General features: G+C 42.4%; 1 pseudogene; it reads right to left on the reverse strand.

Annotated features, from left to right (window-relative positions):
- Nucleotides 1-2,112: 2,112 nt before the first annotated feature.
- Nucleotides 2,113-14,354, reverse strand: part of LOC102814478 — a 55,725-nt pseudogene continuing 43,483 nt past the window's right edge.

The following is a 14,354-nucleotide window of genomic DNA, read 5'->3' on the forward strand; positions in this document are numbered from 1 at the left end:
GAGCAGACCGCCTCATCTTTCTCCCGCAGAACAGCTGGTAGTTTCGAACTGCTGGCCTTAAGGTTCGCAGCCCGATTCGTAACCACTACGCTACCAGAGCTCCTTATTAACCCAAATAGTTGTTTGTAAATTGGAAAAGCTCTCTATGGCCAAAAATGCCATACGGTATTGTTCTCTGTATAAAAATAATTGATTCCTAGACATACTCAGGAATTCTGGTGTGGCACTGTTGGATAAGCATTAGACTGCTTGCCGTTGGCTATTCTAATCCACTAGGCCGCTCCTTGGAAACCTTACTCAGGATCTTTATGAGTCAGAATAGCTTGATGGCACCTAACAACCACAGACGTATCTAAGCAACTAAGTCTCTGGGGCAATTTAGCCATTTGGCATAACATAGGCCACAAAGAGAGAAAGTTCTACATCCTAGTTTGGTGAGTAGTGTCTGGGATCTTCAAAGCTTGTAAGTGGCCATCTAAGATACAAATATTGGACTCTACTCATACGGAGCAAAAAAGAATGAGGCAAGTCAAAGGTTCAAAGAAGAAACTACACCATTTGCCTAATAGCCCACACAAACCACAGCCCCCTCTAATCTGGCATCTAGAAAACTAAATAGCACCCAGCTACCACTACCTACCATTATGACCAGGGACACAAAAGAAGATCTTGAATAGAATAGGGGGAAATGTAGAACAAAACTCAAATTCCTAAAAAAAAAAAAAAAAAAAAAAAGGGCAGACCTACTGGACCAAGAGAGTTTTAGAAGAATCCTTGAGACGATTGACCTAAGATATCTTTTGAACTTGCAATTTAAGTGATTTCCAGAGGTCACCTTTTAGCCAAATAATACACTGGCTTATAAAATAAACAATATCAACTACGAGTAATGTGCTCCCTTAAATAATTAACTATATGAGACCAAATGATCAACATTCCCTTAAAGCAAAATTGAGAAGGGAAGAAGCGAAGCAACATCAATGGAAACAGAACAAATAAAATGGAAATAATGAGAATGGTAAATATTGTAAAAATTGTCACCAATAATGGCACAGAATAATTTGTATAATATTGTTAAAGAATAACCTAATTCACTGTGTAAATATTCACCTAAAACACAATAAAATAATATTAAAAATAATAATTGATATACTAGGGATATAGAAGATGAACTCCCAAGTTTATTGGCACTAGAGAGGGACCCCACTGCTGATGTCACAAGTTGGGTTTTAGGATGGGTCCAGGATTTAAGTCTCTACTCCAGTTTCCTAGGAGATTGATTGCCCCTTCTAATCTTCCCTTTCCCCATTTGCAGGAAAGTGATAATAATATTTGCCTTGAATGGATACTGCAGGAATTTGACAAAATATGCAATGACACTCTTCATTTATTTATTTAAAAGAAACAAAAGAGAAAATCTTCAGGGAAGAAATACACAGAACAATGGCCAGAGAAAAGATAGATGGTGAAGAGGAGCAGAACCTTGGCTCCTTGGAGTTTTGGTTGCGGGGTTGTGGGTTACTTCATGATGGTATATTCTGGGATCTTGATCACAAGCTGTAGGAAGTGAAGCAAGGAGATGGGGCATCATCGGAATCAGGAGCCCTAAGTGTCATCCTCAGGCTACCCAAGGTCTGCTCACTTGATCTGAATTCCCAGACCTCACTGCGGACAGAGCGAAAGCCTGTAGGACTCTATTGTCATCCTAGTTGTCTGAAGGCATCTGGGGAAGGACAGTCGATACCCACTAGGACCAAGATGGAAACACTGAATACACAAAGCTACTTCCTAAGCTATGTGTAAAAACATGCCTCTCCATTAGCTGGGGAGAAAGCACAGTTGCCTAGTGTGTAAGTGGGAAAATTCCTGGAAACACCAGCGTCTGTCAATAAAGGAACCGGGATCATGGAATTCAGAAAGTACCGCGCACCTGTTGAAAGCAACTTTGTGGCATAACGTGCAGTATGTGTAAAAATGGTCTCATGTGACAACGAGCGAAATAAAGATGCCAAACACTTTACCTATCAGTTCCCATCATTCACTATTCAGCTCTGCCTAGCTGACCCCCATTCCCACCCACGCCCAGCACTCACTTCTGAGACAACTTGAGTTTCATGACAGGCTGGTGAAGAATGCCTGTGCCATTTCCTGCTGCTCCTGAGAGATGGTGGGCACGGTGGTAGAGGAGGGTGTGGGCACTGGAGTGGAGAAGGCACTCTGGGTCTCTGTTGTGTTGGAACCCCTCACAAACAGTTGGTCATTCACGATGCATAGACTGGAGGAAGAATGGACCCTCAGACAACTGGATAGATGGACAACCCCAGAACCTCAACAGCTAAACTTGTTCTCACTCAGCAACCATTTTCCTTTCATCCCCTACTCTGCTTGCATCCCATATTTCCACAGAACCTGCCCTTTGAGAGATATCTGCCAACTGCACTACATTTATAGGTTTATCCTCAAACCCACAGACAATTTCATACCCGCCTTTACCCTTTATAACAGTCTAAGGAGGTGGATATTCTGACCTTCACATTAAGAAGAGCACACTGGAATCCAGATAGGTTATGTAGCTTGAGCAAGATCACAGTTAGTAGCTGCTGATGGCAGGGTGGGAACTTGCTATTCCAACGCCACAGCCTATGCTCTTAACCATCAGACAGGACTGCTTTAGGGAACTACTTTTTGATATTCCTTAATAGTGGAGAAACCCTGAGAACTACAGCTGTAACCTCCCCACGCCCCTGGCTCTAGGCTTCTGGGGGTGTTTCTGTGGGACTCAAAACACAGTACTTACTTGGAATTGATGCCAGAAGTCAAAATGAAGCTCCGCATGAAGGTCCTAACACGAGGTTGACACATTCTTTCCACTTCAAGGACAACAAACAATAATACTCAGACTTGCCCAGGTTTTTTTCACATGCTCACCAGCAGCGTTCTCCAGTCAGGCTCTTATTGGCCCATGGCACCCAGAAGGGGGCCACACAGGGACAATTGTCCACTGAAAACCAACAGGGTGTCAGCAATAGACACTGCAACTATAGAAACAATCACTTCCCAGTGATAAGGCCCCTGTTACAATCGCTAGAGTTCATTTGCCTCATTTTTCACAGCAACCAAAGATAAGCATACTACTAGCCCATTTTGCAAAGGAGGAGACTGAGAAACTAAGCACGTATGCCAACATAGCAGAGTAATGGATGGGTATGAGAATCAGCAGACTACACAACCTGTGTCCCTAATACCTGGGCTGTGCTGGGGCAGATAGGTATGGATATAGGTCAGACCAGGGTTAGGTTTGGGGTGAGAGTAGGAGTTGGAGAACACAGAACAGGAAAAGAAGGTATCAGGGAAATGTGGAGAATTCTGAGAGAAAGCAGCGGGGGACTCAGAGGAGGGACTATGGACACTCACCTTCCTTGAATAACCCACTGACAGAAAAGCAGAGCATCTTTTCCTGAAAGAATGAAACAGGTCAGGATTTAAGGATCCACCTAAACCTGCTACCCACCTCCATTCTTTGGGCCTGCCTCAGTGAGGAAGCAGGTGCTCACCGTTTGGTTGCACACATCCACCTTGAAGGAGCTGAGGTCATGCTGGGTTTTGGGCAACACACGGAGGAAGTCAACAATGTCATGCTTTGTATGTTTCAGCAACTGGACCCTCAGAACTGTGTGAGTAGAAGAAGAAAACTTCAAAGGCTGCATCACTTACCTGGTCCCTACAATTGACCTCTTCATACCTCCTGTCCCACCCAACCTTCCCTCACACACACTTACTGGGGTCCTTGCATTTCTTCATATTCCTGTTTTCCTTGACATACTCAGCCAAGTTGCTTCTAGAAGATAAAGAAGAACAGGAGTTAGAAAACTAGGTAGTGTCTGCCCTCGTTGATTGTCATTGGACCTGTGGTACTCACGAAGCTGGGTCCTCAGGGTTAAAGGGAATGGTGAGTGAGAAGCAGGCCTCATTGTGGTAAGCATCCAGGAGACCCTGCCGATCCCCATAATCATAGAACCAGTAATACCTGTGGGGGAGCAAAGGGGGTAGGCTGTCTATAAATCTGGTCCCCTAAATGAAGTTGAAAGTCTACCCTTTACCCCCATAAGCAAACCTGTACCTGGAAGGCCTAACCTATCTTAGCCCTCCCTGCAGCAGGGCTCCAGGGTTACTTACTGCTTCAAGAATTTCATGATTAGGTTCTTCAGGGTCTCAGATCCAAAGACGCTTCCCTGGAATGAAAACTGTTCTCAGGATCATGGCTACTAACCACTCCTAAACCAACAACACACACCCTGCTTGATCCCACCTCCTTACCTTACAGACTGGTAAGTTCTTGTGGTCTTCAATGCTACAGATAATGGGTGGGGATAACTCCTTACCATCCTAGGAGAGGAAAGAGGAAGTCAGCAGTGCAGAACAGGAGAGTGGCACAGGATGGTCAAGAGAAAGAATGGGCCCAGGAGAGTGGAAGGATCAGAAGTCAGGGTGCATCGTTGGAGAACTGAATTATGGAGAAGGTCTGCATACTTTTTCAAGTTCCTTCATAGATGTAAACCCTATGAGGATTAGGGATCACATCCAAAATTCTAACAACCTGGGCAAAAATCTTAGGGATTCAAGATAGGTTGTGAGTGATGTTAGTGCCAGGTGTAGGAGTCAAGGATTTAAAAAAAAAAAAAATCCACTTACCAGGCATAATACCTTGGGGAACAATTCCAGGAGATTGCTGCCAAATATCAAGACAAAACAGAAAAGCAATTAACATCAGAGCTTACCTATTTTATGGATGCAAGCACAACTGTGCATACGTGGCCTCACTACACTCCAGTGCCACCACCCAGCCCTCCAGGACCCAGGGCTCACCCAGATTGAGAGCTAGCGTGCCTACTCCAGACCCGTCCCCCTTTTTTCTTCCTTCTAGGAAGCTTCCATAGGGACAGCCCTTATCCCCTTTTCTAGTGACCCAGAAGTAGATTGTGGACCCATGGGTAAGAAAGTGGAGAGGGCAGGGCGCGTGGTCCCCCCAGAGGACCTGGCCTTCAACCTGCTATAGACGAAGGCCAGCAATGTGCACAACTTACATTATGTTGGTGGGCTCATCTGGGAAGGTGGTACACAGAGAGTCTCTGTCTGCACACATCCCTTCTGGCTCCTGTTCTTTCACCTTGTCCAATTCACTTTCAGACTTCACCTGTAATTATGAGGAAGAGACGTGAATCATGAAGACAGCCAGGAGGGCCCTGTATCCCTAGCCCCACCCTCTACCACAAATCACATTACCTGCTTCCTTTCATCACTCGGATTTGCCCTATTCCCTTCCTTTCAAAGAGTGCTCTGGTACTGCATCCTACCTCATTTTTGGAGAGATTCAGGCCCTTGATGGGGCCAGCCTGTCTGTTCCCTTCCATTTCTCCCTCTGTAGGTTTTTCCCCTCTCTCCATGTTACCATGGGTTTGTTCTCCTTTATGACAGTAGTTTGGAATAACATAAGGATTACTGTGGAGATGTAGAGAGAAAGAAGGTATCCATTAATATTAAGAAAGTTTTCTAACTCCTTGTCCTACTGATAACAAAGCTCTAATAAGATTTGCTGAACCACTGCTCTAGTACTAGCATTTTTCATTCTACCAGGTTGGAGAAAAGAAAAGGAATGCCTGTGTTAAATACAGTGCGATGTATTCCACTGGCAGGTACATGTCACCATGGTGACTAGATACTTACTATCTTACTGAAGGGTACCCATGGGCACCGCTCACTGGCATATCTCTAGCTTGTTCCTGGGGGGATAACAGATGAATGCTAGGTCCGACTTTTTCAGAATGGTTGGTATACCTCCTTCGCAAAATGCCCCAGCATTTTGCTCTTCTTTGTACAGAATCACCTTGGTGATTGTTCTCTGTAATTGGGGGGGGGGGGGGGGGGGGAAGGAGAGGAATTGCCAGAAAAAGTTCTGATAAAATACCATGACTAGTAAGGAAACATCCCAGAATTTAATAATCTACAAAGAAATAATATAGCACACTGCTACAAAAGTTGGAAGACTTCACTATGGTTCCAATTTCTGGGATATGGGGATATGAGACATAGGGTGCATTTGCAGCCAAGGTGAGAGGAAGCACAGAGGTTGAGACTTGGGTAAGAGGTTTATTCTGAGATAGTAGTACTTGCTCTGGCATTTCCAGTCTGGGTGACCCAGGACAAGTTGCTTAACATATCTAACACTTACCACCCTCTTTTGCTTTAGTGGAATAATAACATCTACCCTGACTGTGTGGTGTTACTGTTTAAATGTCAAAGGCAAATTCTACTTTGAAAGAAAATTGAGGGAAATGAAAGCTAAGTATGAGGAAAACATACAAAATAAAACATGGAGACATAAAATGAAGGTGAATACGAATGGTGGGGGTGGAAAGTTAGAGGAGATGCAATCAATAAAAATAATACTTGTTCATTTAGAGTTGAGAAAGAAAAAGAGAACAGTGGAGACGTAGCATTTGAAGAGATCACAACTGAGAAATTCCCAAAAGTAACAAAAGTGAAGTGAATTGAGGTAAATGCTGTTAACTGTTGGTGCACAGAGAGGATTGCAACCATGTAATGAAGCAAAGTACATGATTTCTTAAACATAAAACTGATGATCTGCTCTGTAAACCTTCACTCAATTTCCAATAACAAAAGTTTAAATATACGTTTTTTAAAAAGTATAATTTAGGACAAAAGTATTAATAGAGAAAATAAATAAATAACCTTTACAGTGATAAAAGTTTCAATTACACAAGAAACAACTCTAAATTTATGTGTACCTCTTAACATATGAGTAAAACTATATATAGCAAAAGCTGGCAGAAGTAACTAGAGAAATGCGAATGTCCGTAGTCATAGAGGAACATTTTAACTGAGTGAAAGATAAAACAGGTCAATTCAAATCTAGTTAGACAGGAAAGATTTTTTAAATGTAAATAACAAAATTTATTTAATTGATGTAGAACACTGCAAAGAACAAATACACATTGGACATTCCAGAATATGATCATATGATCATATGTTGGGCCATAAAACAAACCTCTGGGAACTTCTATGGGGGTAATGCAATCTATATTGAATGGGCAGTGTGAGGATTCAAGGATAAAGGTGGGTTCCCATTCCCTCCCAAACTTTTAGTATGAATCTCAAGAATGTTAATTTTCAATACCCCCACACTAGGCAACCCTCACCAAACTCTGAAACACTTGACATACCATTCTCTATCTAAAGGGGTTCTGCTGATATCTGGGGGCTGGGGGAGGGGCCCCAAGCCACTCCTACCTCCTTGAGCTGACCAACTTACCCTTGGTGTTGCCTGTAGACAGAAACATGTCACCACTGTCCTCACGGGAATTTCCCGAGGTTCTGGGACCTGGAGTTTGAGGTTGATGAAGGGAGGCTCTTGAGAAAGGCGAGAGCAGCCCCCAAACCACCTTGTTAGGATCACAGGAGCAAGATGGAATCCTCACAGGAAGTTTCTTCTCTAAGGGCATAGAGAGGAGACTCTTGGGGGCCAGAAGACTTAACTTCCAGTTCTTACTGCCCCCCTGGGTTTGCTACCAGACTGACACCTAGGGAGGCATTTCCAACTGAGCTGTCCTCCTCTCCCCCACAGACTTAGTTAACTAAAATCAGGTCTGGCTCTCAGGTAGATACAAAACTAGGGAACTAAGGGTAGGCTGTAAGCAGGCTCTGTATCTCTTGCTGTACATTGTGTTCCTTCATTCTGAAAAACCAGTGAAGTCGGAGGGGCTGCTGCATAGTCAGGCTGGGAACTTGCTACATTATATATATTTGCTCACAAGGAGGCTATGAAGGCAGAATCACCTATTGCTCATAAGGAGGCTATGAATGCAGCAACTCTGAGGTTGCTGAGGGTTAGTGAAGTGTAACTTGTCTGCATTGTTCAATTGCTACATGGAAAATAGAGTGGAAATAAATTGCCTGGAATGGGGAGGACCCCCTCCTATAAATAACTTGCATAAAGTCTTACAGCAGGATATGGGGTTTTCTTAAATTAGGCAAAGTAACAAAAAGACCTAGAAATAGTAGAAAAGATGTGCGGCTACCACAGAGAGAGAACATATAAAAACAAACAAACTAACTAACAAACAAATAAAAAAATAGAGTTGGAGTTCATGAGGCAAAATTTTGTTAGGTCCCTGGGATGATATTGGGGGAGTAGGAGCGCAGGTGGGGGAAAGGTCTGCCTCTTCCTTAAAGATTTTTTTCTGAACCAATAGATCTACGCGAATATTTTAAATCAACTAATCATTAGCTATTTTCAAGTATTTCTGCCAACAAATTTGCCTAATTACAAAGTATTGAAAACTAAAAAGTCTACCTGGAAAATTAGATAATTCTACATCCATCTACAGATCCCCTTACCGTGACTCACAGATGAACTGCACATTAATTAGTGCGCACTTTTCAAATGTGTTTTTCTTTAGGCAATACATTTCCAATCCTGTTGTTGAGTCTGACTCACAGTGACCCTGTAGAACAGATTGTAACTGTCCCTATAAAGTTTCCAAGGCTATAATCTTTAAGGGAGCAGACTGCCACCTCTTTCTCCTGCAGAATGCAGAATGGCTGGTGGGATATAAACAGTAGTCAAGCCCTTAACCACGGAACCACCAGGGCAAGGAAACACTGCCTTCTGTGTTTGTGTTCTTTTTTCTTGCTAGATTAAAGATAACATTTAACCTGGAATTTGTGATTCATTCCGATGGATTATCAGACCTAAGAGAGAAGTGGCTGGTACCTGCGGACCTACACATGGGTGTACAGGGATAAGAGAGAGAGAAGATATCTAATGTCAGCAAAATGTTCGCATTAGTATATAATATATAGTGTTCCTTTCTATGCATAAAAAAAGTTAAAGAAACATTTACACACTTATTAAAACATCTTTGGTGGTTTGGTGGTGGTGGTTATGTGCCGTGGAGTCAGTTCCGACTCATAGCGACCCTGTACAGGGTTTCCAAGGCTGTAAATCTTCACGGGAGCAGAAAGCCTCATCTTTCTTCTATGGAACAGCTGGTAGTTTTGAACTGCTGACCTAGCGGTTCGCAGCCCGATTCGTAACCACTAAAACGTCTTTAGGATAATAATAATAATAATAATAATACTGTTTTGATGCACATCACAGAGTAGCACTCATTCGTTATTATGAACCATGGTATGTACCTGGATGGTATAAACTGATGGGTTGTATTTAAGTCAGGGTCCATAACCCACAGACTGCTTGTACTAAAACCTCCAATTATTTAACATAATAATAACAACATTATTATTAAAGAGGAAGAATTGTAAACCCTAGAGAAGGGGAAGAATCTAATCTCCAGTTACCACAGCAAAATAGCTTAATATGTCAATTACAACAGCTAATCACACAGCATATGAAGAAACAGGAGAATGTGGCCCATGTAACAGTAGAAAATAAGGGACCTAAACTGTTCCTGAGGAAGGGCAGGCAACAGAACCACTAACAAACACTTTAATAATATTAAGCATGATCGAAAAGATCAAGGAAAACACAGAATAAGAACAAAAGGGAATTAAGAAAACTATACAAGAAGAAAATAAGAATTTTAATAAGAGATAGAAAGCATAAAACCATACACATACTCAAGCTGTAAGGCATAATAACAGGAAAAATGATCTTAAAAAGGCCTAGCAACAGATTTGTACAGACAAAAGAAAGAGTTAGCTAACCTAAAGACAGAACCATTAAGACTATCAATCAGAGTAGCAAAAATCAAACAAACAAACAAACAAAAAGAATGAAAAGCAATGAGCAAAGCCTAAGAAATCTGTTGGACACTATCAAGCCAAGCATTATATTGCATTTTTTGTTTTTTGAGAAATAATGGCTGAAAAGTCCCCGAATATGATGAAAAACTAGAACTTATACACACAAGAGTTTCAGTGAACTTGAAGTCAGAAAACTCCCAAAACAGTAACACTTAGGCATATTATAATCAAACTCTTGAAAATCAAGAGTAAAAAGAAATATTGAAAGCACATGAGAGAAGTACACAAGATTCTTGATAAGATTAACTGACATTTTCTCTCTAGAAACTATGCAGGCAAGAAGGCAGTGAGATGACATATTTAAAGTGCTAAAAGAACAGAAATGTTAGAGAATAATACTATTTTCAGAAAAAAGAATATTATTCAGAACAACAGTAGCAAATCCCACTGCTATGGAGTCGATTCCAATTCATAGCAACCCTATACAGAGTTTCCAAGTCTTTAAATTTTTTTCAGGAGCACCAGCTTCATCTTTCTTCTGCAAAGCAGCTGGTGAGTTTGAACTGCCTACCTTGTGGTTAGCAGCTGCAGCACAATGAATTATTTAATATGTCTCTTCTAGCCATGTCGATGTAACTCCTGCTAAATAACTTTTTCCTTATAGATCTGGGTAACAAAAGGGACAGGGGAGAATGCTGATAGGATTATACGATTCAGTTGTGAGTGTCTGTTAACAGGGTTAATTGTAATTGTAAAAACTTGGAAATCTAACAAGGCCTATGGTCATTTTTGCTAGCCTGCTGGCTGGAAAATGAGCCATCTTGGTGTGACTGGAGGTACCCTCCTTTGCTTGATGAAACAAACTTGCCTCCCTCTGACCTCCAATTCTTGGGACCTCAGCCAGTAGCTTGACCTGATTTTGTCAACTTCTGCAGTCTTGTGACTCAACAGCCTGATTTGGCATGAATGAGGAAAATTCTCTAGACTGAAGTCTATACTGCAGATCTGGGACGTGCCAGCCTCCAACAATCTTTGTCTTGATAGTTCGTGAGTTCTGTGAGATGTTACAGTGAATTGCAGAAACCTGGGATGTTGGGGAGAGACATCTGTTACTGAAAGGAGTAGTAGTGGTTGATATCATGACTCATAGCGTGCTGTAGCACTGCAGGGTAAACACTGGACTGCTAACTGCAAGGTCAGCAATTCAAATCCACCAGCTGCCCCTTGAAAATCTTATACAGTGCCCGCTATCAGTTGGAACTGACTTGACGGCACTTACCAACAGGAATATGTTGTTGTTGTTAAGTGCCGTCAAGTCGGTTCCGACTCATAGCGACCCTGTACAGGGTTTCCGAGGGTGTAAATCTTTACGGGAGTAGAAAGCCTCATCTTTCTCCCGCGGAGCGGCTGGTAGTTTCGAACCGCTGACCTTAAGGTTCGCAACCCGATTCGTAACCACTACGCTACCAGAGCTAAGTCTAACACTGGAGGTATCTTTTATCTTCACCTCATTGGCACTACACTTGTGCTGATCCTTCTAAAAGAAATTATTTTTGCAGCAGCCTCCAGTGCCTAACTCACAGAGCCACTAGGGCTCCTTATGATTCTACAATGAAGGTGAAATTAAGACATTCCCAAATAAACAAAAATTAAGGGAAATTGTTGTCACCATGTTGTTGTTAGGTGCTGAAAGTTGGTTCTGTCTCATAGTGACCCTGTGTAGGGTTTCTGAGGAGTGGCTAGCAGTTCAGTGCTTTTCCTACAGCACCATACCAGGGCTCCATACAATAATCAAATATACTAAATTAAAGTGTGTCTACGGTGGTGCTGTAGAAGAAGCCCTGGACTACAAGGTCAGTTTGAACCACAAGGTCGGCATTTCAAACTCACCAGCTGCTCCTCGGAAACCCTATACAGGATCACTATGGGTCAGAACTGGCTTGATGGCACTTAACAACAATTACAAAGGATATAAAGATGTAATCCATAGTAACAACATAAATTAGAAGAGTAGGACTGGCATAGGTTTTTGCATGTTACAGAAGTTAAGCTGGCATCAGTATAACCTAGTTGTTATAAATGTAAATTAATAAACATAATCCTCATGGTGATAACAATGTAAAAATTTAAATATATATACAAACTTAAAAGGAAGGGCAACACCATAGTTCACCACAAATATAAAAACAAGTCTATACATAAAGAAGTTAGCTGTAGAGGAAAAGAGAAACTAGATATGTCACACAAAAACCAAATAACAAAATGGCAATGGTATATTCTGCTTTATCAGTAATGGGAATGTAAGTGTATTAAATGCTTGAATGAACAAAGAGTGGAAGATTGATTAAAAATTGAAATAAAAACAAAGCATGATCAATATATATGATGTCTACAAGAAACATACCTTGGGCACTCCCATCCCACCCTGTGTCTGTGCTGGGTGAAAGCTGTGCAGTAGGTATGTGAGCGAAATGGTAGTGGGGAGTGGGAGCTAGGAATAGAGTGGGGATCCTGGGGGCCTCCACAAGAAAGGATGTCCTCAGAACTTGGTGGAGAACTGCTCTGAACTTGATTCTGGAAAAGGGCTCTTTGGGGTCTGCCTTCTGTGAGCTGCTCTTCCCCCGACCCCCATCGTTGCTACCTCCTTCCCACGGCTGACTATTGCCAAAGCCTAGTGTCTGTGCACAGCTCTTTTGGACTCTGCTGAGGAGTAACCATGAGTAGGTGGACTAAGAAGACACCATAAAGCATAAAAGTATTCATCTGTTTCTTAATAAAAAAAGAAAAAAACTTGTTGCCATGGAGTATATTCATCCTCTTGGCAACACTCATGGACAAAATGTTTCCAAGGCTGTAAATATGTATGGAAGCAGACTTCCTTATCTTTTGATCCCATAGAGTATCTGGTGGGTTCCAATGCCAACCTTTCAGTTTGAAGCGCAATGCTTAACCCATTGTGCCACTAGCACTCTTTCCTTTTAATATTGTTGTGAAATTAAAATTTTTTCTTCAGCTTCTGCCTTAACTTGCATATGAGCAGTTGATGGTCTGTTTGAAAGTCTGCACCTGACCTTGTTTTGTTGTTGTTGTTGTTGTTACGTGCCGTCGAGTCGGTTCCGACCCATAGCGACCCTGTACAGGGTTTCCGAGGGTGTAAATCCTTACAGGAGTAGAAAGCCTCATCTTTCTCCCGCGGAGCAGCTGGTAGTTTCGAACCGCTGACCTTTAGGTTCGCAGCCCGATTCGTAACCACTACGCTACCAGAGCTCCTTGTTTTAGCTGATGATTATTGGGATGTTGGGGGTGGGTGAGGGGAGGGAGGGGAAGGTGGAGCACAGGGCAGGGATTAGACACAGGATAGTTTGGGTGCTGGGGATGGGGGCAATATACGACAAGGGAGGGGGAATGGAGGAACAAAGCAGATGGGAAAACAATTAGGCAGGTTTGAATGGGCTAAGTGGGACAGAGGTAAAGAATGATATATACACAACCTTGGAACAACAAGGCTCTGGGATACAGGGATTGAGACATGGTTGGAATGGGGAAAAGGGGAGAATAATATTAAGATGCTTGACTGTCTTTTGAATCTTGGTTTTCCTTGCATTATATTATCAAATAGACACTGGAGGGGAAGAGAAAGGAATAGCCAGAAACATCACCATAGAAAGCTTATAAGTCTGTCTTTTACCTATAACTGATTGGAATACCTAAAATGGGGCTACAAAGTGCCCAGTGAAGGAGGCTTCCTGCAGAGCCTCTGCAATACATAAGACTATAAGTAGAAGCCTGAACCACATCCAGATCTCCTGAGATGGGAAATTTCCACTTGATAGGACGAACAGACCAGCCTGGAGTAGCTAGAAGAACAGATAATACTTCTTGAAAAAAAGACCTATAGGAAAACTACAAAACAATACAGGCAGACAGACTGTTACTACAAGAATAAACAAGATGCTTGCCCAGGAAACATCAAGGCAAGTGGCCAGGTCCCCTCAGTACAAACCCCCTTCCAAGACTAAGACTCAGTGGGAATGCACACTCTGATGGGTGACCACTCTCATCACCAATAAGGGGGAAGAGAGGGAAAAACAACAATGAAGCAGCGAGCTAAGCCTTATAATGTTCATAAGACTTCTGTGAACCCAGGTGAAGATCTGGTTGGCCAGCAATGTGGCAAGACCTGGGGACTCTTGGGCCCAGAGTCAGTGACATAGCCACAGAGGACTAGAGTGGAGAGTGAAGCATCCAGCTGATAAGAAGAGAATGGCATATGCCCAAGAACACCCACACTTGCAGATAATACCCACTTGCCCTAGCTTCAATGACTGGATGATCAGAGCTCAACCAGAAGAAGAAAGAAGAGGAAAAGAAGAGTACTCTGATACAATTTGATGAACTTGACCTACACCTATGGATACAGAAGCTCAAAAGAGGGAACAAATCCTTACAGCAAGAATCATTCCCACCCCCTCCACACAAAGAGTAGACAGGGATGGGCAACTTGGACATTGGCTACCCAAAATGGGGGTTCGGGGGCTACAAAGGCAAGAAGTGACTGGCTTACAAGCTTT

The sequence above is a fragment of the Chrysochloris asiatica genome, unplaced genomic scaffold, assembly GCF_000296735.1.
Source record: "Chrysochloris asiatica unplaced genomic scaffold, ChrAsi1.0 scaffold00126, whole genome shotgun sequence".
NCBI classification, from domain to species: Eukaryota; Metazoa; Chordata; class Mammalia; order Afrosoricida; family Chrysochloridae; genus Chrysochloris; species Chrysochloris asiatica.